We start from the raw sequence: 24,813 nt of genomic DNA, 5'->3' as shown, positions 1-24,813 counted from the left end.
CTGAAGTTCAGAAGAAGGGAACCCCCATCTAGATATCCTAATTCCCTTTTTCCTTCCTTCCCCCTGCAACCAAGAAATAAGAAATCTAGGTCGAGTAGGGCCTAGGGCTAAGTGTCTGTGTAAAGAAATGGGAAAAGGGCACAAGAAATAAATGGACAGGAGACACCCTGAGAAAATGGAACCAAAGTGATTAGATGAGAATATATGGGGCCCCAGTTTAGCAACAGGCCAGGGAGCAAGGTAAGGGTAGAGCCCACGTATGGGTCAGAACACCATACTAAGGAGCGAGGTGGTCATGAAGACCTTGCCAGATTCTGGAACCAAAGTTTCCCCCACAGAAGACCAGAGTGTCTCACCCTCCTCTCCCCCACCCCAGCCCATCCTCTCTGCCTTTTACCTGAACAAATAAAGCCCTGCTCATGACCTTCTGCCTGTCGTACACACTGTCCAGGAGCGGTTTGGCTTCCTTCATGAATCGATGAAGAATACTGGAGTCACAGTTCCTCACTAAGCCACTGGAATAGGACACAGGAGCCCAAGGGTTGCTGAGGGTGGGGAGGGAAGGGAGGCAGGGCATTCTAGAAGGTGGCTGGGAAATAGAACAAGGACTGGGAAATGGGAGGGGTGGTAAGATCAGGACCCTGGGAATCCGGGGAGAGGAGAATCAAGAATGGCTGGGGTTCAGATAGTAGAGAGGAATGAGGGGGAAGGGAGGAAGCCAGGATAGTCTTAAAGGGACTGAGGACCAATTTTCACCTTGCTAACTCAATGACTCCCATGTAGTAATACTTGGGGCTGGATAGCAGATCCCAGCCATGGTGTTGGTCAACATGGGATACAACCCCATTAAACTCAGCAGCTATCAACATCGTCTTGACAGCCTCCAGTGCACAACTGTAAGCCCAGGATGGATCGGGGAAGAATATAAAGGAAGAAGAGATATAGAGTGACTACCTGTACCCCATCCTGTGAACCTCAAGAGTCAACTTCAGAATCTCTAGGTGTCTGTGGGGAGTTCCTTCTTTCCCTCCACATCAGCCCCCATTCTCTCCTTTGCTCTTGCCACTCACAGAAGAAGTATCCTTTCCTGTCAAGAAGCCAACCTCTCTAGTTATGATTTTGATACCATCTTTTCTAGGTGTTAACTCCTCTGATCATTCTGTCTCTCTTCTTCAATCTCCCTTTATACACTTGGATTGTCTGTTTTATTGTTATGAACCTTTTTATTACACGTATAAGAATATGTTTCCTCCTTAGAATTTTTATAACTAAAAATGGCATTCTTCCTCTGGGAATGTCAATGAATCATTTTACCTTCACACATATGTATGCAGCTATGTTAATAACTGAGGCCTTTTCTCTATATTGGTATTGTTTTGGTTGTAAGTTAAACTTTTCTTTTCCCAGGTCCCTATAGAATCTGAATTGGCATTCATATGTAGGATCCCAAAGGAAAAGCTCATTTGGGAAAACAATAGGAGGCCATCATGCCCCTAATAATGACTAGAATAGGTCTCTGGGAATATTCTAACCTATACCGATTGGTTACTCTCCTGTTTATGTAGTTTTAATTAATATAAAGAATAGCTACTATTTATATAGCACCTACTCTGTAGGCACTATCCTATGAACGTTACAAATATTATCTCATGTTATCCTCACAACAACCCTGGGCAATAGATACTGTTATTATCCCCATTTTACAGTTGAGGAAACTGAGGCAAAGGTTAAGTAACTTGCCCAAGGTCACACAGCTACTTTCTGAGGCTAGATTTGAACTGATCTGCCTGACTTTCTGCTTCTTCTTTTGTTCTCATCCCTAAAAGACTCAGAAAGCTCTTCTAATCTCCCTACCAAGAACTTCAAGATAGTTGCCCCTCTGGATCCAAATGATCTCACAGCCCCTGGGATCATAAGCATAAGAACAAGGATTTGATTTCATTGGTTTAGGGAGCTTCTAGTGAGGCACCTCCTCTGTCAGTGTAGGTTGGCCCTTTCTCTGCAACTTCTCATCTTAGAGAATTGGCTGGCATATAGAGAGGTTAAGTAAGTTGCCCAGGTCAACACAGCCAGCATGTGTCAGTTAGAATTGAACCCAGATCTTCCCAGTTCTGAGATCAGCTCTCTATCCAGTACACATTGATTGCACAACTTCTACCTTTCATGCCCCTAACCAGTTACAATGATCAAAGATCTCAAAGCATAGATCTGTAAGCACAGTCAGCAGATTTCACCTTGTTCCCCCACCAACTGCGACCTTGGAATGCCCCCCAAAACAAGGAAGCATCCTTAGCACATGTCATAGGACTTTTCCTATACAAAATGAGAAATCTGGAAAGCTGTTTTAGAAGCTGCCATATCATCCCTGAAGGCAGACTTGGTGGACAATAACTCCCTTCCTTTTCTAGTTCTCCCCCACTTCAAAGGTCATCTAGTCTAACTGCCTCGTTTTACAGAGGAGGAAACTAAGCCCTAGCGTGGCTAAAAAACTCTCCCAAGAGGCCATACAGATCTCTAAGGTTCCTTCTCACCTCTTCCTAGCCTCTACCTCTAGCCAAACCCTTTGCAGCCCTGTGCTAAGATGCCATTCACCCAATATCAGAACCACAGAATATTCCACCTCCAGAGGACCGTGGATGTTTACTCCTCACTCAGCTAGTCCAATCCCCCTGTTTTACAGATAAAGACACTGAGGCTCAGAGAGGTGATAACTTGCCCAGTATTAATAGCAGAGCTTTGGAAATGAACCAGTGCCAACTGTCAATCCTGGAGGGGAGGGGATTGTTAAGAGAACTACATCAACCACTCACACAGTCATTATAATCTAAGTGTGTCAGAGTTTGTATGTGGTGGTTGGGGAGGAGAACACATAGCAGATAATGGAATGAATGTGTGAATCTGTGGCAGGATGCAAGAAAGTTCTTATGACCACATGTGAGTGTGAAGAGCTGTCAGATGGAGTCACATAGATGGTCTTGGCATAGGTAGACTATGCCTGTTCATGAGACTATGAGAAAAGGAGAGGTGATTCATCATGAGAAACTGAAAATGTCTTTGCGATGGAATATGGGAAGGAAGGGAAAGGGAATAAGTATTTATTAAACTACTATTAGGTTTCAGGCCTTATGCTAAGAGCTTCACAAATATGATCTCATTTGTTCCTCACAACAACCCTGGGGAGTAGGTGCTGTTATTATCCTCATTTTATAATTGAGAAAACTCAGAGGTTAAATGACCAGTGACAGTATCACACAGCTAGTAAGTCTCTGAGGCTAAATTTGAATTCAGGTCTTCTTGATTCCAGCACTCTATCTAGTCCACACCACCTAGGTGCCTCAAAAGCTCACATGAGTGTGTTCAAATGTCTGAATACCTTAGTAGTAAAGAATATCAGTCTACAGATCCCACTGTCTTATTTCGCTGTTAGACTGTGACCCCATGGAGAAGTCCCTATTTTCTTCCTCTCCTTCCTGACTAACGAACATGATCAGACTTTCTCCTCCCTTGCCCCAGAGATAGGCCTACCTGACAGGGTCAAAGACCTTGCTCTTGCTGCCTGGAACACCCTCCTTACGGTACACCACCATGTTCAGGGGGACATATTGCTCAATACCCAATAGACATGATTTAGGGAAGCCAGCAGCAGCTGGGAGTAGAGCTCCAACACAGCTGACTTGCACATTCTCCCTGACAGCATCTCACAGAGGGAACAGGCCACCTGGGGTGAGACAGTCATGGTTGGGATGGAAGGGGTGGAGTAAACGGGGAGGCTCAGGGAGGGGAGAGAAGGAGTCGGTCGAGCTTGTGCTCAGCTAGAAAACTCTTCATGATTCTCTTCCATTTGTAAGCAGAGATTCCCATTTGTTCCCACCATTTCACCCATCCACAAAGTATAGTCCTCATCCTAACTCACCTTAGGGATGGAGCACCAGACTGAATGGCCCACCACCTATTTCCCGGAAAGGAAAAAAGCGCAAAACCTATCCATCCTGCTTTCTGGCCTAAAATGTGATTTGCCCAAAGTGGGTGGGGGAATGACTTTTGGCAAGGCTTCCTTGGCTCCATTTCCTAGTCACCCCTATCTCTTTCCCCTGTCTCCCAAACCCTGGTTATACCTTAGCTAATCTTGGGGTCAGGAAATCTAGATATTAGTAACCTGCTTTGCCACTAGCTTGCTTTGTGAGTTTGGACCCATTACCTATCTTCTCTGGGCCTCAGTATGCCCATCTGCAAAATGGGAATGATTATACTTTATGGGGATATTCTGAGGAGACAATGAGGTTGCTTGTAAAAGGTCAAAAGCACTGGAAGTGAGTCGTGTTCATAAGATGACTGTCATCTCTTCAGGTTCTAACTGATAAGATTCTAAGACTCATTATCACTTTCTCTGGGTTTTCCCTCTTTCCTGACTGCTGGCTGATATTCCTAGTTCTGCTTCCTTCTCTCGGTACACATAGACCAGCTTTCCAGAAAGATGATGATCTCCCACCCTCAGCCTTCATCACCTCAACTCACTGCCACAGGACGGAATGACATCTCCTTAGGGTAGCTTGGCTTAGGGTGTCGCTCTTCCAAGGTAGAGATGAGCAACTGCAGGACATTGATTGTGGTTTTCCTCCTAGTGTCAAACACTCTCCATAGTTCCATGTGGATTCTGCAGGATTCAGTGATGCACAAGTTGTACAACCCAGTGGCTATGTTCCCTGATCTGGCCCCAGACCCATTATGGGAGGAGGGAGCAGAAAAGGGGCCCTGATTTTTGGAGAAAATGGTCAAGGGACCAGAGAAGAAAGGGAGACAAACACAAGGCAACATTATATACAGAAAGAAACAATGAAATTTTGTGGTTTGGGACTATGGACTTTGAATTAGTGTCAGACAAAGGTAATCAAAAGAGTAGATTTAATCTTCATCTGGGGTACTCTAACTGGCTTTTATTGGTTAATGTTAGTTAGGTACAGTGTTTTGGTTATGTACTGTTAGCCTGCCCTTCACTCTTACACTATTTTCTGGCCAGCACCATCCCCTCCCTACATATAGTATAAAAATCACATAGTATAGTGTAGTTACAAGTTTACTAAACCTGGAATCAAGAAACCTAGGTTTACCTCCTGCCTCTGACATTCACTGTGTGACGTGGTAAATTACTTCACCTCAGATACCTCATCTACAAAAAAGGGCTAATACTAGCACTATCTACCTCAAAAGAAATCAATTTTTAAACCTTAAAATACAACATAAATGCAAATTATTATTGTTGTTATTTTAAAACAAAGGAATAGAAGGTACAAAGATAAGTCAAAACTTGGGGGGATGAGAGGTTAGGAGGACCACTGTATCTGCTTGCTATGGGAAGAGAGGAACTGCTGGAATGGAAGTCTTTATGCTGGGGAAAAGGGAGAATAAAAAGTTCCTCGAAGGCAAGGACTACTGGTTTTTGTCTTCACCTAGCACAGTGCCTCATATAAAGCATACACACAATAAGTGTTCATTAATTGTTGGGTATATTTGACCCTGGGCAAGCCACTTCAACCCTCTAACCTCAGCCTTAAAAATGAAGGGGTTAGATTCAATCACCTCCAAGATCCTATAATATCTAGTGTAGTTAGGGTGGGGATGTTGAGGAATAGTTACCCTTCCCAAGGAAGTAGCTTCTTCAGCAGCAGGGTAATTACGCTGTGAGTGTTGTTGCCTGCTAATGAACACATGGCCTGCAGTGTCTCCCTGCTTGTGTCTGGTTCCAGTCGGGATTTGAGTCTATCATAGATGCCATCAACAATTTGGTCAATCTGGAAAGTGAAAAAGGGAGGCAGAGAAACCTAATTATCCCCTCCCTCCCAATCTAGAACCTTCCTTCCATCCTCCCCTTCCCCAGGGGCTCTCCCAGAGTGATTCCAAGCTCCCAAGACCACTCTGGAACTCAGCTATTCCATAGTCATCAAGTGACCCCTTAAGTCTCTAAAATCCAGTCTGACATCCAGAGCCTATAATAACCCACGCCCTTCCTGCTTCCCAGGGTAAGCTACTGCCAACTAGTAAGGCAGATGCCAAGTATCCCTGTAGCTGTCTCCAACATCATTTCTGCTCTTTTTGACTAAACAATTAGCATATGGAGCCCACTTTAGAATCACAGAATACTAGAACAGAATGGAATCTTAGAAGTTCATACCAACTCCTTCATTTGAGAAATGAGTAAAATGAAGCCCAGAGAGAAGGGACTTTGGAAGGGGTTTGGGATGAGGGAAACAGGGAAGAAATTAAGTGCCTAGTCAAGTCCTAGAGTGAGTAGTTGGTGACTCAAAGTCTATACTACCAGTTCCCAACACTACCTTCAACATGTCTTTCCCTCCTTCATCCATGATAGAGCTCATGAGCTGCGCTGAAGCCAAAGAGATCTTGGCCTGGCTGTCATTTAAGCTCTCCATGGCAGTCAATACCAAGTTGGTGAGCTGCTCTGGGTTGAAGTATTCTGCAAAAGCCTGTAATAGAGTGGACAAACACTGGAAGTGCTCAACTGATCCAAGGAGACTTGTCTTGTGCCCCTCCTTATCTTGGGTGTGTGAGAGGTGGGGGCAGAGATTGGGGAAGGGGCTCCCATTAAGATTCTATAGGTGTCAGATTTGCCCATCTAAACTTTCCCTAGGTAGGTCTACTCCCAAAGCAGGGCTGCCCACCCACAACTCAGGATGGAATCCTGCAAGAAGTGAACAAGGGCTTTGGAAAGTCAGAAAAAAGGTCCCAGGAAACAACAGCTAGCTATTGGGGGCTGAGGAGAATGGTAAATGAGATCGAGCTAATGAAAGTCAACTGGGGGAATCATTTCTTAGTTGTGTTTATTTATTTAAAAACTTTTTGATTGTTGATGGTCACCATGTTTAAACTACAACAAAAATTTCAGGGCAGGATGGGAAGGGGGTGTTGTAGGACAAGGAGAAAGAAAAAAGAGCCTAGATTTCTAATCAGAAGACCTGTGAGACTTTGGACAGGTCTCTACCAATCTGGGAATCAATTTCCTCAGCTGTAAAATGGGTAGATTGGGAATAGATGATCTCTAAAGAGGTCCCCTCCAACTCTAAAATCCATAAGGCTGACACTAGAACAGAGGGCTGGGAGAGCTAAGTTGTAGCTAAGAACTATGGGTATGTTGTTAGTGGTAGGTTGCAAGTTTCATAAAGGAAGGGAAGGAGCTTATACAGTTCTCTGGGTGGAACCAGCACTATCCATTATTAGGCACTTAATAAAGATGCCTGGAGAGTGAGGAGGAGGAAATGGGAAGCTATGAAATGGAACCAAAGGGACAACATGGCAGAGTGGATATGGGGCTGGCCTTAGAACCAGGAAGACCTGCCTCTAGCACTTACTAGCTATATGACCATGGGCAAGTCATTAACATCTTAGCGCCTGAGATAACTCTCTTAGAATATAAATTATAGAGGATTTAGAGAAAATTCCCATATCAGGAGCTCCCCATATCTAAATCACAAGTCCAATCTAAAAAACTTAAATTAGAGTGAGGTGGTAATGGAGAGACCCCTGAGTCTACAACCTCAGTGATTTAGTTACAGCATTCCTACAGGTTAGAACTGAATTTAGAAGCCTGGTATTTATTGGAGCATCATTGGATTGAGAGCCACAAGGGACATTAGAAATTATCTAGGGGCAGCTAGGTGGCGCAGTGGATAGAGCACCAGTCCTGAAGTAAGGAGGACCTGAGTTCATATCCAGCCTCAGACCAAACACTTGACACTTACTAGCTGCGTGACCTTGGGCAACTCACTTAATCCCAATTGCCTAAAAATAAATAAATAAATAAATAAATAGAATTTTAAAAAAAAGAAAGAAATTATCTAATCCCCTCATTTTCAAAAGGAGAAAAGAAGTTCAGAAAAATGAAGCAACTTGCCGAGGGTCCTAACTCAGGTCATACTCCAGCTATTTCAATGCCGTATCTCCCCATTTCACACCCACAAATGGAGAGTCAGAGGTGCTGAAAGAGGGCAGGGTGCATTCAGAGGGGTCTATGGGATTATATGAAATTAGGGACACAGTTGGATCCTTGCGTTATGCTTTAGGTTTCTTCCCACCACCACTCTCAAGGGCAGAGTCTGTATGGGGGAAGGGGGAGACTTCCTGCTGGCTTACCTTAGCAATTTCAGCAGTGTCATTATGAAACACACAGGCACTGTAGACACCTGCTTTCTTGGGAAGTTCTTCCCATATCTCATCCTTTTCCTGATCCAACTCTAGAACACAAGTTCCACCTTCTCACTCCTCCAACTCTTAGAGGACCCTTTCCTTCCCACCAAATACTAAAGGAGTTTTCCAAATGTATCTCACCCCCAACCCCTTAAACATATTAGCTCTACTGAGCTATCTTTGACAAATCAGGCTGGGACCATAGGGGCAGAGATTTTGATAAGTAGCAATAGGGGTTAAGATCATAAGAACTCCCAGGGGAGGCATCAGAGTTAGGTATCTTGAGGGCAAAATTCAGGGGCATAAAATGGTGGGGCTAGAAAATAAGAGCATGGCTAAGGAATGGACTTAAGGCAAGGCCCTAGGCCATGTATTTCCAAAGAAGGGATCTGATGTCCAAAAAGATGACTGCAGGTACCTAGAGGTCATGGGAATGGGCCTGGATCCCATTTGGGAAGGAACCCTACTCTTGGGTGAGGAACGAGGAGAATAGTTGAACTTGAGAGAAGGGAGTAGAAAAAGGGACAGAACTTTTAGCTTTCCATACTTTTCTTGAACAGCAAGATGAAGTAGAGACTGTAAACAGCCTGTGAGGCCAGGAAGTTGATGTTGTCCACATGGTCCTGGCAAAGTACGGCCAAAAATTTTACCAGTTGCCTCAGCCAGGAGAACTCAATGTCAGTCTTAGGAGAGAAAGGGAAGAAGAGGGCAGTGGTTACACTCTCTATTCCCCTATACCATGTTACCTCCTAGATGAATGTGAGGGAAGCTAGGGCAACTCAAGGGTATGGATCATCCTAGAAAAAGTAAAAATGAAGAGAGGGATTATGGTGTTTGGTGAAGTTAATGGAAGCAGAGACTGACTGATAGGACAAAGGGAAAGTACTGGTGTCAGCTGGACACATGTATGGAAAAGTGCTTGGCAATAAGAAAAGTTCTTTGGTCTTGGCAGAGGACATAACTGGGAGGCTGAGGAGAAAACAAAGAGCAGAAGAATCAGGGATGGGAGGAACGAGGGGCAGATAAAACCAAAGCCAAGGTGGAAAAGACTTTAGAGAAGCATACTAGTGTACAGGGGAGTGTTTTGGTTTTGGAAGTCAGGAACCTAGGTTAGGATACCAGCTCTGACTTGGATATGTATGGCTTTGGGGAAAATCACTTATAACTTCTCTGAGATTCATTTTCTTCATCCTTAAATAGTAATGTTTGTATTCCCTTCCTTACAAAGTTGTGGTAGGGTAAGTATTTTGCAAACCTTAAAACCTTATAGAAATGTTCTTATTGTGTGTTCGCTGTGAGGCTGAGCTAAGTGAGTATGTGTGGGGTGGAAGAGATGAACTGAATCCCTTGTCCCTTGGTGGCCTGCCTGCCCTGGACTGTCTCTCACAATAGCCACACATAAAAATTGTGCTTCCTGGCAGTGAAACTGAGGATACGAACACCACACCACAAGGCTCGTTCCCTCTCATGGTCCTTCTGGGAATTAAGCCAGGAACCCAGAAACTGAGGAGAGAAGAAGGAAGACCCCACTCAGCTATATCCCCAGGGAGGAAAAAGGATACCTCAACTCCCACCTTGGCCTCAAAAATGGAGAGACATCACTCTGTGGTGTAGAACTGACTTTACACAAAGACAGGTAGCATAACTTGAAGGGTAAAGTTTCTAAAATTCCACAATAAGAGATTCAAGTACCCTTAGGAGGGGTAATACATCCTTGAATGGGTCACTTTTCCTGGCCCAGTGGCCAGTTTTCTTTAACAATGTTTTGATGTATCTCTCTGCTCTCTCTCCCAGCTGTCATTCCCATTTGCCCCCATTACACTTGTCAGACACAAATGAATTTATCATATCCATTTTTGAGAGCAGAGTTTAATATGGTGACAAGGGGAAGAGAGAAATAAAAATAGGTAGAGAGATAGAAACAGATACATAGACAAAAGAAACAGACAAAGAGAGAGAAGAGAGGATGGAGAGGGGAAGTGGCATTGAAAATAATGGTGGGACATCCAGAAAAAGAGCTATGGAGTCTGAATGCAGATTGAAGTATGCTATTTGCTCTCTTTTTTTTATTTGTTTGTTTCTTCTTTCTCATGGTTCCTCCCATTGGTTCTAATGCTGCTTTACAACATGACTAATGTGAAGATATGTTTAATATGAATGTATATGTAGAGCCTATATCAGATTGAATGCCATTGTGGAGAACAGAGAGGGGAGGGAAGGGAAGAAAATTTAGAACTCAAAATCTTATGGAAGTGAATGTTGAAAACTAAAAATAAATAAATTATTTATATATGTGTGTATATATATATTTTTTTTAAAAAAGAAAACAATTTAAAAATAAAAATAAAATGTTGGTGCAAGAACATAAAAGGCAAAAAGCAAACTTTGGCAGCTTCAGAACTGTACTCAGGGTCAGCCCTATCTTGGAGTCACCACGTCCCTGTACTCTATCATACCTCCTAGTGAGAATTCCCTTCTTTGGAAACACAGTAGAGGAGAAAAGAAGTTTGGGAAAGGAAATGGAGGTTGCAGTGGTGGAGGAAGGAGAGGAAAAGGATCTTGGAGAAGGAGTCATTTTTCTTCGGAAACCAGTGTCCTGAAAGACTTAGTCTTATGCTGTCATGTTCATAGGCTAGAGCTGGAAGGGACTTCAGAAGTCATCCAGTTTAACCCCCTCGTTTTACAGACGAGGAAACAGGTTCACGGAGGTGAAGAGGTTTCCCCAAGGTCACAAAGGTTGTGAATTACAGAAGTGGGATTTGAACCCATGACCTCTCATTTTAAATGCCAGTCTTTCAGTCCTATATCCCCACTTCTCACCCTCACTGTACTCTCTTAGTAGAAGCTCTGGTCCTGCTCCCCACTTCTTTTTCCTGTTAATTCAACAAATATTTATTAAATGCATACTAAGTGTAAGACACTATGCTAGGATACAAAAATTTAAAAAAATACAGTCCCTGCCCTCAAGGAGCTTTCCATATATATAAAGGGGCAAATAGTATGCTTCAATCTGCATTCAGACTCCATAGCTCTTTTTCTGGATGTCCCACCAATATTTTCAATGCCACTTCCCGCCTCCGTCCTCTCTTCTCTCTCTTCGTCTGTTTCTCTTTCTCTCTGTATCTGTTTCTATCTTTCTACCTCTTTCTATTTCTCTCTTCCCCTTGTCACCATATTAAATTCTGCTCTCAAAAATGGATATGATCAATTCATTTATGTGTCTGACAAGTGTAATGGGGGCAAACAGGGGAATGACAGCTGGGAGAGAGTGGAGAGATACGTCAAAACTTTGTATGGGAGCTATGTATAACATACACACAAGCAAGCATATGAGGATGAGGACTAAGGAAAGACAGAGGGGAAGGACTTTAAGGAAATCTGAAGGAGAGATTTTTCTTCAGCTAAGAATGGCTTCATCAAAGGGGTGGCACTTGTCCAGGACACCAGGAGAGGAGGATTTCAGCAGGCAGAAGGAGGGAAAACATCCCAGGAATGGGGACCAGATTGCATTGATGTCCAGAGGTAGGAGAGGGCAGGGAAAAATCAGGACATAGCTAACGGCCCATTTTGCTGGCAACATAAAGTACAGGAAGAGAAATAGAATGAAACAAAACTAGATATGGATATATAAATAAATGATAGATTGGAATCAGCTTGTGGAGGACGATGAGCCTGGATAAGTTCATATAGGCAGTGGGGAGTCACTACAAGATTTAGCAGGAAACTACCAGGGTTTTCTCACTGACCTCCAAGTAGTTCTGGAACCAGGTTGGCATTTCTGTGACCAACCCCTCCAGCATCTTTCGTAGAGCTTGCAATGTGTCCTGGAATAGATGCTAGACATGAAGAGAGGAGGAAGGTTTTTCAGAAAGGAATCAATTGCTCCCGTTCCTCAAAACCACTGGGAATCTTTCTTTGACAAACCCCACCTAGCTCTGCCTATAATTTATATCCTCTTCACTTTGGTGCTCAGTGTATATTCTATGAGCAACTAGGTGGTTCAATGGATTAGAGTGCCAGCCCTGGAGTCAGGAGGTGTTCAAATTCAGCCTCAGACACATAACACTCACTAGCTATGTGACTCTGGGCAAGTCACTTAACCCCAATTGCCTCACCAAAAAAAAAAAGAAAAGAAAAGAAATAGTCTATTACCTTGATGGCCTGGGATTCCTTGGGAGGCATATCTGTCTGCATGACCTCTAAGGGAGGCAAGCTGATAATGTTTTTAAAGCAAACTCTGAGCAGTTCATTCCTGTCTTCTGATTGCAAAGCAGGTTTCGGTTTCCGAGAGAGAAAGAGAGAGAGAGAGATAGTAAGATACATGGACAGAGAGAGGGATTGGGGATCAGAGGGATAGGCAATGAATGGGCCAAGGGTTAGACAAAAAGGAATGAGGAAAGAGGAGGGGAGGTGGAGAAGAGAGAGGGGAGGACATAGTGGAAAGAGACACAAAAAGAGAGAAGAGAAAAGAAGAGAAGAAGAGAAGGAAAGGGATAAGAAGGTAAGAGGAAGAAAGGCACAGTGAAGGAAGAGGGGAAGAAAAAAGAAGAGATGGGCAAAAGGAGAGGTTGAGAAGTTGGGAACAGATAAAGAGAAAAATAGTACAGAATAGGGGTCCCTAACCGATGGTGAGAAGCTATTTTTTTTTTTTGCCGCTTTAAGATTACTGCTAGGGAGAGGAACAAAGGAGTATCTCTGACAATCATTTCCTTGCAGGTTTTCTTCAAGAAACAGTTTTCTTCCCTAGTAGACCACCAGGTAATGGTTTTCTTTAACTATAGTAACCCATTAAATAGACAAAAACACAAAATGTGCTTCAGATCTGTTCATCCTCCTTCCCCTTCCACAGGGACAGAAAAGGGAGCAGACATTACCGAGTACCATGAAGTGATTAGATTGCCTACAAACCACAATGAATAGAGCTGTGACTAACCATTTTGTACTGGAAGGAGGAAAGACAGTAAGCAATCCAAGAGACTAATCAAAAGACTTTTAGAATAATCCAGGTGACATTCAATGAGAGCCGGAAATAGAATTTTGTAATGTGAATATAGAGAATGGAATAGATGGTAGAGATGGTAGGGAGGTCGAATCAATTGGTGACGAGATGGATGTTGGTCAAAATCTTTGTGGATGAGAGCATCCTGTGTGTTAGCTGTCCTCACCTGTGTGTCATCTGCAGATCTGATAAACATACCATCCATACCTTTACGTAAGGTCCTTGAGAAAATTCAAACAGCTTAAGAACAAGCACAGATTCTTGGGGCACTCCACTGGAGACCTCCTGCCAAATCGACATTGGACTATGAACAACTACCCTTTCAATCCTTTCATTCAACTAGTTCCAAGTTCATTTAATTGTATTGCTGTATAAATTTGTATCTTTCTATTTTTTTTCTCCACAAGAATAATATAAGATATTTCATCAAAAATTTTGGTAAAATCTAGATAAATTATTTCTACAGCATTTCCCTGATCTAGCATTTTCAAAAACTGATCCCAAAAAAGGAGCTAAAATTAGTAAAGCATGACCTGTTCTTAATGAAGTCATGCTAGGACTTTTTAATCCCTGATTTCTTTTCGACATGGTCACTAACCATCTCTTTAGTGATCACTCTAGAATATTCCCTAGAATCAAAGCCTACTTTACTGGATTATAGGTTATGGACTCAGTTCCCTCACCTTTTTTGGGCAGCTGATGACTCAGTGGAGAGAGTACTGGACCTGAAGTCAGGAAGACCTGAGTTCAAATCTGGCCTCAGATACCTACTAACTGCGTGCTCTTAGACAAGACACTTCACCATTATTTGCCTAAGTTTCTTCAACTGTAAAACGGGGATAGTAATAGCAACTACTTTTCAGTGTTGTGAGAATCCAATGAGATAATGTTTGTAAAGTATTTAATACAATGCCTGGCATATAATAAGTTTTCTATAAATGGCTATCATTATTATTTGTAATAATAATAATAATTTGCATCTATATAGCAGTAAGGTTTGTAAAGCACTTTACAAGTTATTTCAGTTGATCCTCACAATAGTTCTATGAGATGGATAGAAGGTAGATAGGGATTTTTGTTGTTGTTTCAGTCATGTCTGACTTTTTGTGACCTCATTTGGGGTTTTCTTGGTGCAGATGCTGGAGTGATTTGCCATTTCCTTCTCCAGCTCATTTTACCGATGAGGAAACTGAGACAAACAGTATAAAGTCACTTGCCCAGAATTACATAGCCAGTAAGTGGTTAGATTTGAACTCAGGAAGATGAATCTTTCTGGCACCAGGCCTGGCACTCTATCCACTGCTCCACCTGGCTGCGGATATGTGGATGTGGATAATGACAGAGATGAAGAAGGAAATGAGGAGAAAGTATGGAGGCAAGGTTGGTCAATAGTGTCAAAGGCTACAGAGAAGTCAAGAACTGAGAAAAGGTCATTAGATTTAGCTATTAAGATATCATTGGTGACCTTGGAAATAGCAGTTTCAGTCAAATGGTAGGGTGAGAAACCAGGCTACAAGTTGTTGAAAAGCAAGAGGGGGTTACACAGTTGTACAAGTGAGTGCTGACATATTTTTTTTTCTAGGAGATTATCTGTGAATGGGGTGGAAAGGTAGAGGATGATAGCTTGAGGAGATCTCGGCATGTTAGTAGGCAGCATAAAGAGACAGTGGGTGAAAAGAGACTCAAGATGAGAAAAAAAAAGAGGGATAATTAATGGCTCAAGGTCCCAGAGGAGAAAGGGGTGGGTTCAAGGGCACAAGTAAAGGCTTTTGCCTTGGCAATGAGGACTATTTATTGAGTGGTGCAGTGGGTAGAGTATTGGGCCTGTGGTCAGGAAGACCTGAGTTCAAATCTAGCTTTAGACACTTACTAACTGTGTGACTCTGGGCAAGTCTCTTAACCTTTGTTTGCCTCACTTTCCACATCTGCAAAATGGAGATGATAATAGCACCTTCACTACAGGGTCATTGTGAGGATCAAAGGGGATAGTAATTATGAAGCAATTAGCACTATGTCTAGAACTAAGTGCTAATATAAAGGTTAGCTGTTATTATTACAGCTGTTGTCATTTCTTCCTCCAAAGCTTGAGCAGGATATGTAATGATGGTTGAAGGATTCTGAAAGGATAGGTAATGATGTTGAAGGGATCTGAAATGTAGAACTGGGAAGAAGAGAGAGTTCATGACAAATAGTCTCAATTTTTTTGGTAAAGTATGACTCAAGGTCTCTGCTTAGAGAGTGAGGGGAAAGAGTGATAAAGGGGAAAGAGTGATAAAGAGAAAAGAGAACAGATGCTATACTGAGGGAGATAGGGGGTCAATCAGGGAAGAATATAAAAACAGATGTGAGGAATGAAGGCCCAGCCAAGGATAGCAGAAATGTGTAGTGGAGCCAATCAAAAGAGTTTGGTGAGTCCCCTCAGAGGCATTTGGCAGCATGGGCTGTTTGTTGTTTAGCCATTTCAGGTGTGTCCAACTCTTCATGAACCTCAAAGCACAGGGGCAGGGGTTAATTCAGATGGACAAGAAGACTGTGAGCTGGGTACTAAACCTGAAAAAGGAGGGAGAATGACCCAGAGGCTGATAGATAATTGCCACCAGTATCTTGTTAGAGTGATAGAAATGGATGAGTTAAACTTAGAAAAAAGATTAGAGTGATGGGGGCAGGGGGAGAGTATGAAAGTGGCAGTAAGGAGCAAGAAGTATTCCTACTCAGTCCCCTGGCCAACTGTGTCGGTCAGGGATCATAAGTGAAGGTGTATTCAGTAGGGGAGAGTTGGACCAGGGGTCCAGTGTAATTATTTTTTAATCTAATTTATTTTATTCTGAACTTAAGAAATAAACAAGCATTTCCATAACATAGTAGAATAGAGGGAAAAAAAGATGATTGCACATGAAACTTTAAATCGATTATGTTCCACTTGTACAAATTTCTTTAATTATAAGATGGAAAGGGTATGAAAGGAAGAGGTCTAATTCAAAGGGTGGTTTGTTAACAGTAGAATGGAGTTTCAGAAGGCACAATGGAAAGGGAAAGCAGAATGGGAGAAGGATACTTGAGGGATAGAGCTGAAGCAGAAGTGGGATCAGGGATCAGGGAGGGGTAATAAGGGAAGAGTGCTTTTTGCCTAGGAAGCCTTCAACTCTGAATCACCGGGATCAAAAAAGAGAAGAGAATTTGCTAGCCACACAATAGTAGATTGTCACATCCTTCCAAGCAACAAGGACAGATTTGAGACCTGGGACAGACACCAACTTGATTATCACTCTCTGGGTGAGAGGGGATGGGATTGGGTCTTTGAGTCTCTTGTCCTGACTGGTCTAGAAGACCAGGTGGCCTAGGAGCAAGAAGACAGCTAGGAGGCCAAATGTTGAGAGGCCTGGTACCTAGTCACTCTGGCTTGATTACGCCCCAATGTACCTTATGAGTAAGTAGAAACAAAACCAAAGAAAAGAAAAATCACAAAATCAGAGGGTATCAGGCCAAGTATATACAGAGGAAGTCCTTTTTTGTAGGTGACATAATTTGGAGGCCATGGAGGGGTCAATTCTCAATATATCTGAAAAAGAAGAAGGTATTCAACATGTGTGGGGGAAGGTGGTAGAAAGGGAAAGAGGAGCAGAAATCACAGGTATTTTTGCTACCAAAAGGAGATGATTGAGAAGATACCATCAATTACTGATTCATATACTACTTTATTATCTTAATAAGATCTTTATGTAAATAATTTACATATATGTAAATGTATCAGTATGTATATGTATTTATATACATAAGTATATAGATATGCATGTGTATATATACACATATATATCACCCTTGAAAGTATGAGGGGTAATAGGCTTTTGCTAACAATATTCTATAGCATACCACACCTTTATAACAGACATACGATCTCACAATTAACTGCTGAAACTAGATTCAGTCCATGGATGGACAGCTCAAGTGGTATAATAGCATCCCAAAATATTAAAAGAATGAGAGGAAGCCCTAGTTCTTCTACTGAAGATTTGTGGAAAGACCCACGGATGGAACCAAAGAGCATGAAAGGGTTGCAATCTATACCAGGAGATGTAAAGTCTACATTTATGAAATCCCAGAGCCATCACCATAGCAGAGTCTGAGAGAAGAATGTGTAATGGATATAGTGCTGGCCAGAGGACAAGAAATTGCTTCCAGCTTCTCTCCCTCTCACTTATTAGAATCTCAACAAATGGAGCAAAGATTGTGTTGACAGTTATCAGGTAGGAACAGTATTTACTGAGACTTGGTTATCTATCTATCCAAGGGAGTAGAACCTTCTCTGTTGGCTAAGAATGTTTGTACTGAAAGATTAAAAGAGAGGAAAGAAACTGTAAAAGAAGAAGGAAACAAGGAGTATCAGAGGGAATAGGGGCTGTCTTCCATGATACTACCTGAAATTTCTGATAGTTATCATTGCCTTCTGTCTAATAGGATTGGAGATAGAGGTTGATGGCTCCTGTTTTATCAGTTCCTGTGATTCCCCCAGGGAGTAAGAGTAAAGACAACACACATCATTGCCCTCCTCTGTGTCTTCTCTTTCCTGTCATTTCTCTGCACCCCACCTCCAGTTCCCAAAGAAAGAAAAGTCAGGATACCCAAAGGCTCAGACTCTTCCCAGCAATCCCTGAACTAGATTGCAGAAACCATCCCTCACCAATCAATTCCACAAGATCAGAGATAGGGGAGGGGGCACAAATTCTTTTCCAAAGGGAAAACTGTAGTAATAGCAAAGGCCCCTATGGCCTATTTCATAGGGCTTGAGGGCTCAGGAATCAAGAACCAAAAGGGATAGGAGACTCAGACATCCACTCTCTTGAACCTAGCCCAGAAGCTGTGGTTACTTTCCATGATGACCAGTTTGGACTCTAAGATGCCCATGCCCCCCCCCACACGTTAAGGCTGACTCACCATCATGAAGTACACCATCTTGATTTTGTTGGAAAAATGGAAGTCTGGGAGAGACACATTTGTCAAGTTGCTTGTTAACCTGACTATGTAATTCAGGTAGTTCAGCTTCAAGTTTGTATCCTATATGGATTGCATCAGATGGTTACATCAGAGTCAGATTCCTCCAGAGTGCCTCCTGGGAAGTGATGGTCCTGAGGCTCTGGGTAGCATATATATCTCAAGATTTGGGTAGGGAGAGATGACAGGCAGGCAATCCTCTAGCCTATCCCTAAACTTCCTCTCACCTCCCCCCAACTGACACTATATGGGACTTTATCAGCCCTCACAAAGCCCCAGGCCCAGAAGCTAAGCCAAAATGTCCCACTCCCTGCAAACTCTGCTTAGTGTCCTGTCATCATATTAACAGATCACATTTGTTTAATCCTTTAAGATTTTAAAAAGCACTTTCCTCAAAGCAGCTTTGAAGTAAGTAGTACGAATATTATTCAACTCACTTTACAGATGAGGAAACTGAGGTTCAGGGAGGTTTAAGTGCTTTAACCAGAGTCACACAGCTGCTAAGTGTCAAGTGTCAGAGATAGGATTTGAATTCAGGTCTTCCTGACTTCAAGTCCAGTACTTTTTCCAATATATCATACTGACCCATGCACAGGAAAGAATTGTGGATGAAATTTCAGCCATCAAGCCCTAATAGAAAAAATTTGAGGGCAGAGGATCTTTGTAGAATTTCATTCCACTGTCTGAAAGGAAACTGTCGTCCAGGAAAAGCAGTCGTTCCTGCCCCCAAATTCTGCAAAATCACTACTTACTCCAAAGGCCTGCCCTAGTCATCAATATCCAGAATGGAAGCTCTAAACACACACATATTGGGGGGTAACTATAATCAGTAGAGTCCTGCCCTCATCCACCTTGCCTTGATCTAGGTCAGGCCTGCACAACCTGCAGCCTGTGGGCCGCTCATGGCGGGCTGGCCAAAGGATTTCAGGAAGCCTGAGATAAATGGAGAGGATGTTTTCCTCTACATTTTTCATGGGCCACCCAAAATCTTTTGGCAGCCCACAGGTTGTGCAGGCCTGATCTACATCCTACTGGAAAATTAGGGTTAGGCAAGGCTGCACCTTTTCTATGACGCAATTTTTGTAGTGATCTATGATTAAAGACAAGATGAAGTCTGCATGGGCACCAATATTAGACTTATTCTCTTGAAAAATCCCACTATAGGTAATGTAGATAGTATGGCAGATTTTTATCCACTCCTGCTGCCGCAGTTCCTGTTGTAGAAAGAGATAAACTAAATTTCTTTTGACTCTTCCTGATTACTCCTCCTGCCACCACTACTGTGTCCCCTAGTACTTTCACCTAAAAATTAAATGACTTTTTCCCATTGCCTAATAGGAAAACTGATGTCCAGGGAAGGAATAGAATTGAGTTAGAGGACAGGGAAGGAGAAAATGTATCCATGGAGTCTGAAGCATGGGGTTGGTGGTACCAGCAGAGGAAGGAAAGTTAGTGACAGAGGACCCCAAGGCAGAAGACCCAAAAGTGGAAGGTTGGAGCCACTAGAAAGTAGGGAAGGTGTAGTTATGAAGTCATGGCATGGAGATTTTGAAACCATGGGAAACCTGGGGTGCATAGATGAGGAAACCCTCAAGATTATTACTTTGCTGAGCTGGAGGATAGGGGATGCATTCTTATCAGTGAGTATGCTGCTGTAATCGTGAAGCACGTTGAGGACTGCCTCAAGATGGCCAGTACCCACGATGCTAAGAGCACTGCCAATGCCCTGTAAAAACAAAAACATCTCTCAATATCTGGGTGAGTTCAAGCAAGTCAACAATCCCCTAGTAGATATTTACCATGTGCCTAGTATTGCAAAAAGTACAAGGCGGGGAGGGAAGGGTTCTCATACAAAGGAAGAAGATGTAGTCCCTCTTTGCCCTCTAGAAACCCCATTTACAATTTTTTTCATTATGAATTTAGCAATGGTCTCAACAAAAACAAAATCCAAAAAATCCTCAGAAACATACAGGAATAGGGACTAGACCTGGGAGTTTCACTAGTGTAGAAAACTCCCAGATGAGGAAACTCCCTTGAACAATGCAGGTTGGCATCTTCTCTGAAGCCTACAATCACAAAGAGTTATCTAAAGGATTGAGAGCTTAAGTGACTTGCTTGGGATCACACAGCCAGTAAGTGTTAGAGGCAACATTTCACAGCAGGTTTTCCTATCTTGAGGGTGGGCTGTACACCAGCTATGCCGAGATTCATAATTTTTTAAATAATTGAATGAGAATGATATTTAATCTCTTTATAGTTTCCTGATCTCTTTATCTTTTTAAAATCTCTTATTTTTTGATATACTGGTAGTCAGTGTATTTGTTGTTCTTTGAGGTCTTCTTTCTTTCATTTACATTATTTTGTATAATTCTTTCCACATTTCTTTACATAGCAGGTGTGATCAGACCAACTGCTAATTAATTTGCTGGAACAGAGGATTTCCTATGGAATTAGACATGGGCACTAGCCCCTTGGGAGAGATATGTATCCTACTTGCTTGAGAAGAAGAAACAGAATTCCTCAGATTGGTACCCTAGTGACTAGGAATATGGGTGTACTTTTATATACCAAGGGGTCAAGGAAAGAACTCTAGATTAAGTATCAAAAGGACCTTACTTCAAAATCTAGTTCTGCGGCTTCATACTTACGTGACCTTGAACAAATCACTTCCCCTCTGGCCTCATTATCTATAAAATAAGCCTGTTGACTAGTTGATCTTCAATGTCTCTTCCAGCTCTAGAGACTATAAGGACTTGTCCGCATTTGGTATCTTATCTTTTTCCCCCAATTACTATAACAAAAATTTTATCATTCATTTTTTTTAAAATTTGAGTTCCAAATTCTCTCCCGCACTCTTTCTGTTCTCCCCTCATTGAAAAGTCAAAAAACTTCAGCATTCATGCAAACCATATTTCCATGTTAGTCATGTTGTGGAAAAAAAGCTACAAAAATAATTTTAAGTGCGCTTTGATCAGCATTCAGACTCCATCAGTTCTTTCTTTGGAGGTGGATAGCATTTTCATCACAAGTCCTTCAGAATTGTTTTGGATCATTGTATTGCTGAGAATAGCTAAGTCATTCACAGTTGATCATTGTATAATATTGCTGTTACTGTGTATAATGTTCTTCTGGTTCTGCTCATTTCACTTTGCATCAGTTCATGTAAATCTTTCTAGGTTTCCTGAAACCATCCTGCTCATCATTTCTTATGGTACAATTGTATTCCATCACTATCATATACCACAACTTGTTCAGCCATCCCCCAATTGCTGGGCATCCTCTCCATTTCCAATTCTTTGCCATCACAAAAACAGCTGTTATAGTTTTGTACATATAGGTAATTTCTCCTTTTTTTATTTCTTTGAGATACAGACCTCATAGTAGTATTGCTGGGTCAGAGAGTTTTATAGTCTTCAGGCATAGTTCCCAACTGCTTTCCAGAATGCTTGAATACACCAACGGTGCACTAATATCTCAATTTTCCCACATCCCCCCCAAATTTGTCATTTTCCTTTTCTGTCATATTAGCCAATCTGATAGGTACAGGGTAGTACCTCAGTGTTGTTGTAATTTGCATTTCTCTAATCAATAGTGATTTAGGGCATTTTCCCACATGAGTGTAGATAGTTTTGATTTCTTCTTCTGAAAACTCCCTGTTCATACCCTTTGACTCGTCCACATTTGGAACATAATCCTTCCTCACCTCTTAGAATCCCTAGCTTCTTTTGATGTTCTACTCAAGCACAACCCTCTCTTTGTGAAGGTTTTCTAGATTGTCCCCACCACCACTACCATACCTTCCCTTAAAGGTTATTCTGCATTTATTTTGAATATACTTTGCATAAGGGCAGCTAGGTGGAACAGTAAATGGGTCTGGAGTCAGAAGACTCATTGTCCTGAGTTCACATCTGGCCTCAGACACTTACTAGCTGTGTGACCCTGGGCAAGTCACTTAACCCTGTTTGCCTCAGTTTCTTCATCTATAAAATGAGCTGGAGAGGGAAATAGCAAAGCACTCTAGTATCTTTGCCAAGAAAACCATAAATAGGATCATGAAGAGTTGGACACAACTGAATAACAAAGTATTTTGTATATATAAGTGTACATGTCATTTCCCCAGATAAAATGGACTCCAATTGAAGTCAAGAATTGTGTCATTTTGCTATATGTAGTCATATCGAAAATAATGCTCTAAATCATTGTTGATTAGAGAAATACAAATTAAAACAACTTTGAGATATCACCTTACACCTATCAAGTTGGCTACAATGCTAGATGCCCTTCAATTGGGGAATGACTAAACAAGTTGTAGTATATGATTGTGATGGAATACCCCTGTAATATAAAGAACAATGACCTGCTTGGTTTTAGAAAAACATGGAAAGACTTGGACTATGAAGGATAGGCTATCTACCTCCAGAGAAAGAACTGACAAATAGAAATATGTATAATATGGTCTTACATATATGTATATAGATATATATGTGTATGTAGGTAAATTTGTATTTTATTATAGCCTTTTCTAGTGCAGGGTGGGGAGAGAGGGAAAAAAAATGTACATAGCAGAGAACAAAAAACTTAGGAGGAAGCATAGAAAAGCAGGGTAGCTTTGAAAACAATGTGTTGTGTTTATTACATAGTTTTTTAAAAAATTGAACGGTTTGAAATGGAAATGTATTGTTTCATATTGAGTCCTCTACGTTCTGCTGTGTACATGGAAATGTTCTTTTTTTCTTATTTTGTATTTAAGTTTAAAACAAAAAAATTTTTTTAAAAAGAATTGTTTCATTTTGTGACCTCAATACCTAATAGTCCCTAACATTAGGTGTTTAATAAATTTGTGTAGATTGATTGAATTAAGTGTAAATGTAAGATTGATTGGGGGACTCAACCAAATTACCCTACATCACCTAAAGCAAGAGGTAAAATGTTATGCCTCCATAGCTTAACCAGGTGGGAACACATGTCACTTGAAACAAATCAATCAAAGGCATTCCAACTAAGTGAAAGGGCCTTGGATCAATTTATGTCTCTGAAAAGTCACTAGTTGACCTCGAAGTCACACTGTACCGGAAGAATTATTGGATTGGCTGAGGAAATTGGTCGCACTATAGAGATCATCTATAAAATATCAAGCCAGCTGAGGCCCAAAGGAGATATGGAGTCAAGCAAGCATCTAATGGATGAGATAAGAGAGCTCCGACTCTAAGGAAAAGTCAAGAGGTGAGTGCCTCAGGCTTTGGGCTCTGACTCCTTGTGCCACTCTCCCTCTTGCCTTGGCTGCAGGAGGACCTTGAGAACTTCAGAGTTCCAGAAGACTTTCCATCTTCTCATCAGCATCCTAGCAGGATCCCTGCAATGATTGGCAGCAGCAACCTCATAGGGAACCCAGGCTGCCCTGGATCCAGGCTCACAGTTCCACAAGAGCCCAGCAAAAAAAGCTATAATGTGCCTAAAAGGAATTGCTTGAGTGCCCCCATGAAAAGGAAAAAAAGGACTTGCAGGAGCGGTGAATCACTCCATTACCAACCGTACTTTCTAAGCTTTCCCTTGGACTCCATATGTACCCCTCTTTGGTGATAGGAGAGCAAAGGAATGACCATCCATTCCAGGTGGGCTGGATCCTGCCTGCCTCTCCTCTGCTAGGGCTACCCTCTCCCTACTCTCTCCACAATAATGAAAATCATAGTGGCCCTTAGAAGACTTAGAAGCGTAGTTTATCATTTTATAGATGAGGAAACTGAGGCAAACAGGGTTAAGTGACTTGCCCAGGGTCACATAGTTAGTCAGTGTCTAAGGTCACATTTGAACTCAGGTCCTCCTGACTCTACTCTCGCCACTGAGTCACTTAGCCATCCCCATTAAGATAGATATACTACCATAGCATATTTCTTACAATATAGTATATTGGAGCTTTCTTAAAATGCATTTATATTCCATGAAGTACTACATGAATTTCTAAGTTGGACATTAATTTACTTTTTTTTTAAGTTTGTCTAGTCTTTGGAGAGGCAGGGTGGCATAGTGTATAAAGGAATCAACCAGGAAGTCCAGATACAAGTCCTGCCACTAACCACATTGGCTCTATGACCCCAGGGCAAGTTATTTCAGTTTTCTATGTTCTCAGCAGCTTTCCAAGATTGTCAATTACAGAGTACAGTCAGTCTGCATTGGTAGAGAGAATTTCCTCACCCTAGGGTTCCCTACAGCAATCTCTCTCTCTCCCTCCCTCTCTCTCTCTCTCTCTCTCTCTCTCTCTCTCTCTCTCTCTCTCTCCCTGTCTCTCCCCATATTTTTATTTAAGAATATGACCTAATCTAAGAGGTAACATTTCTTCTACAAAGTATCCTAAAACAACAATTTATAATTTGTGAACTCTACCTAAACTTCTAGATGCAAACAAAGATCTATCTTCCTCTTCAGATTGATTTATCTAACAATTTCTGCTAGGGTTATGAAGGTCTTACTTTGAAAACCATGTATTTGGCACTTTATAATAAATGCTTCTGGTGACAAGAAAATTAGCACTATAAAAATGATCTAAGAGGAGTACCTATTCTAGGTGAAAGAAGTGGAGTCTCTATCCTTGGGAGAGTAAGCTACAAGAATCCAGGAGCCAGGTTTCACAG

Source organism: Vombatus ursinus, unplaced genomic scaffold, assembly GCF_900497805.2.
Source record: "Vombatus ursinus unplaced genomic scaffold, bare-nosed wombat genome assembly UNPS02011431.1, whole genome shotgun sequence".
In the NCBI taxonomy this organism is placed as follows: domain Eukaryota; kingdom Metazoa; phylum Chordata; class Mammalia; order Diprotodontia; family Vombatidae; genus Vombatus; species Vombatus ursinus.
Note: the sequence above shows the minus strand (reverse complement) of the source record.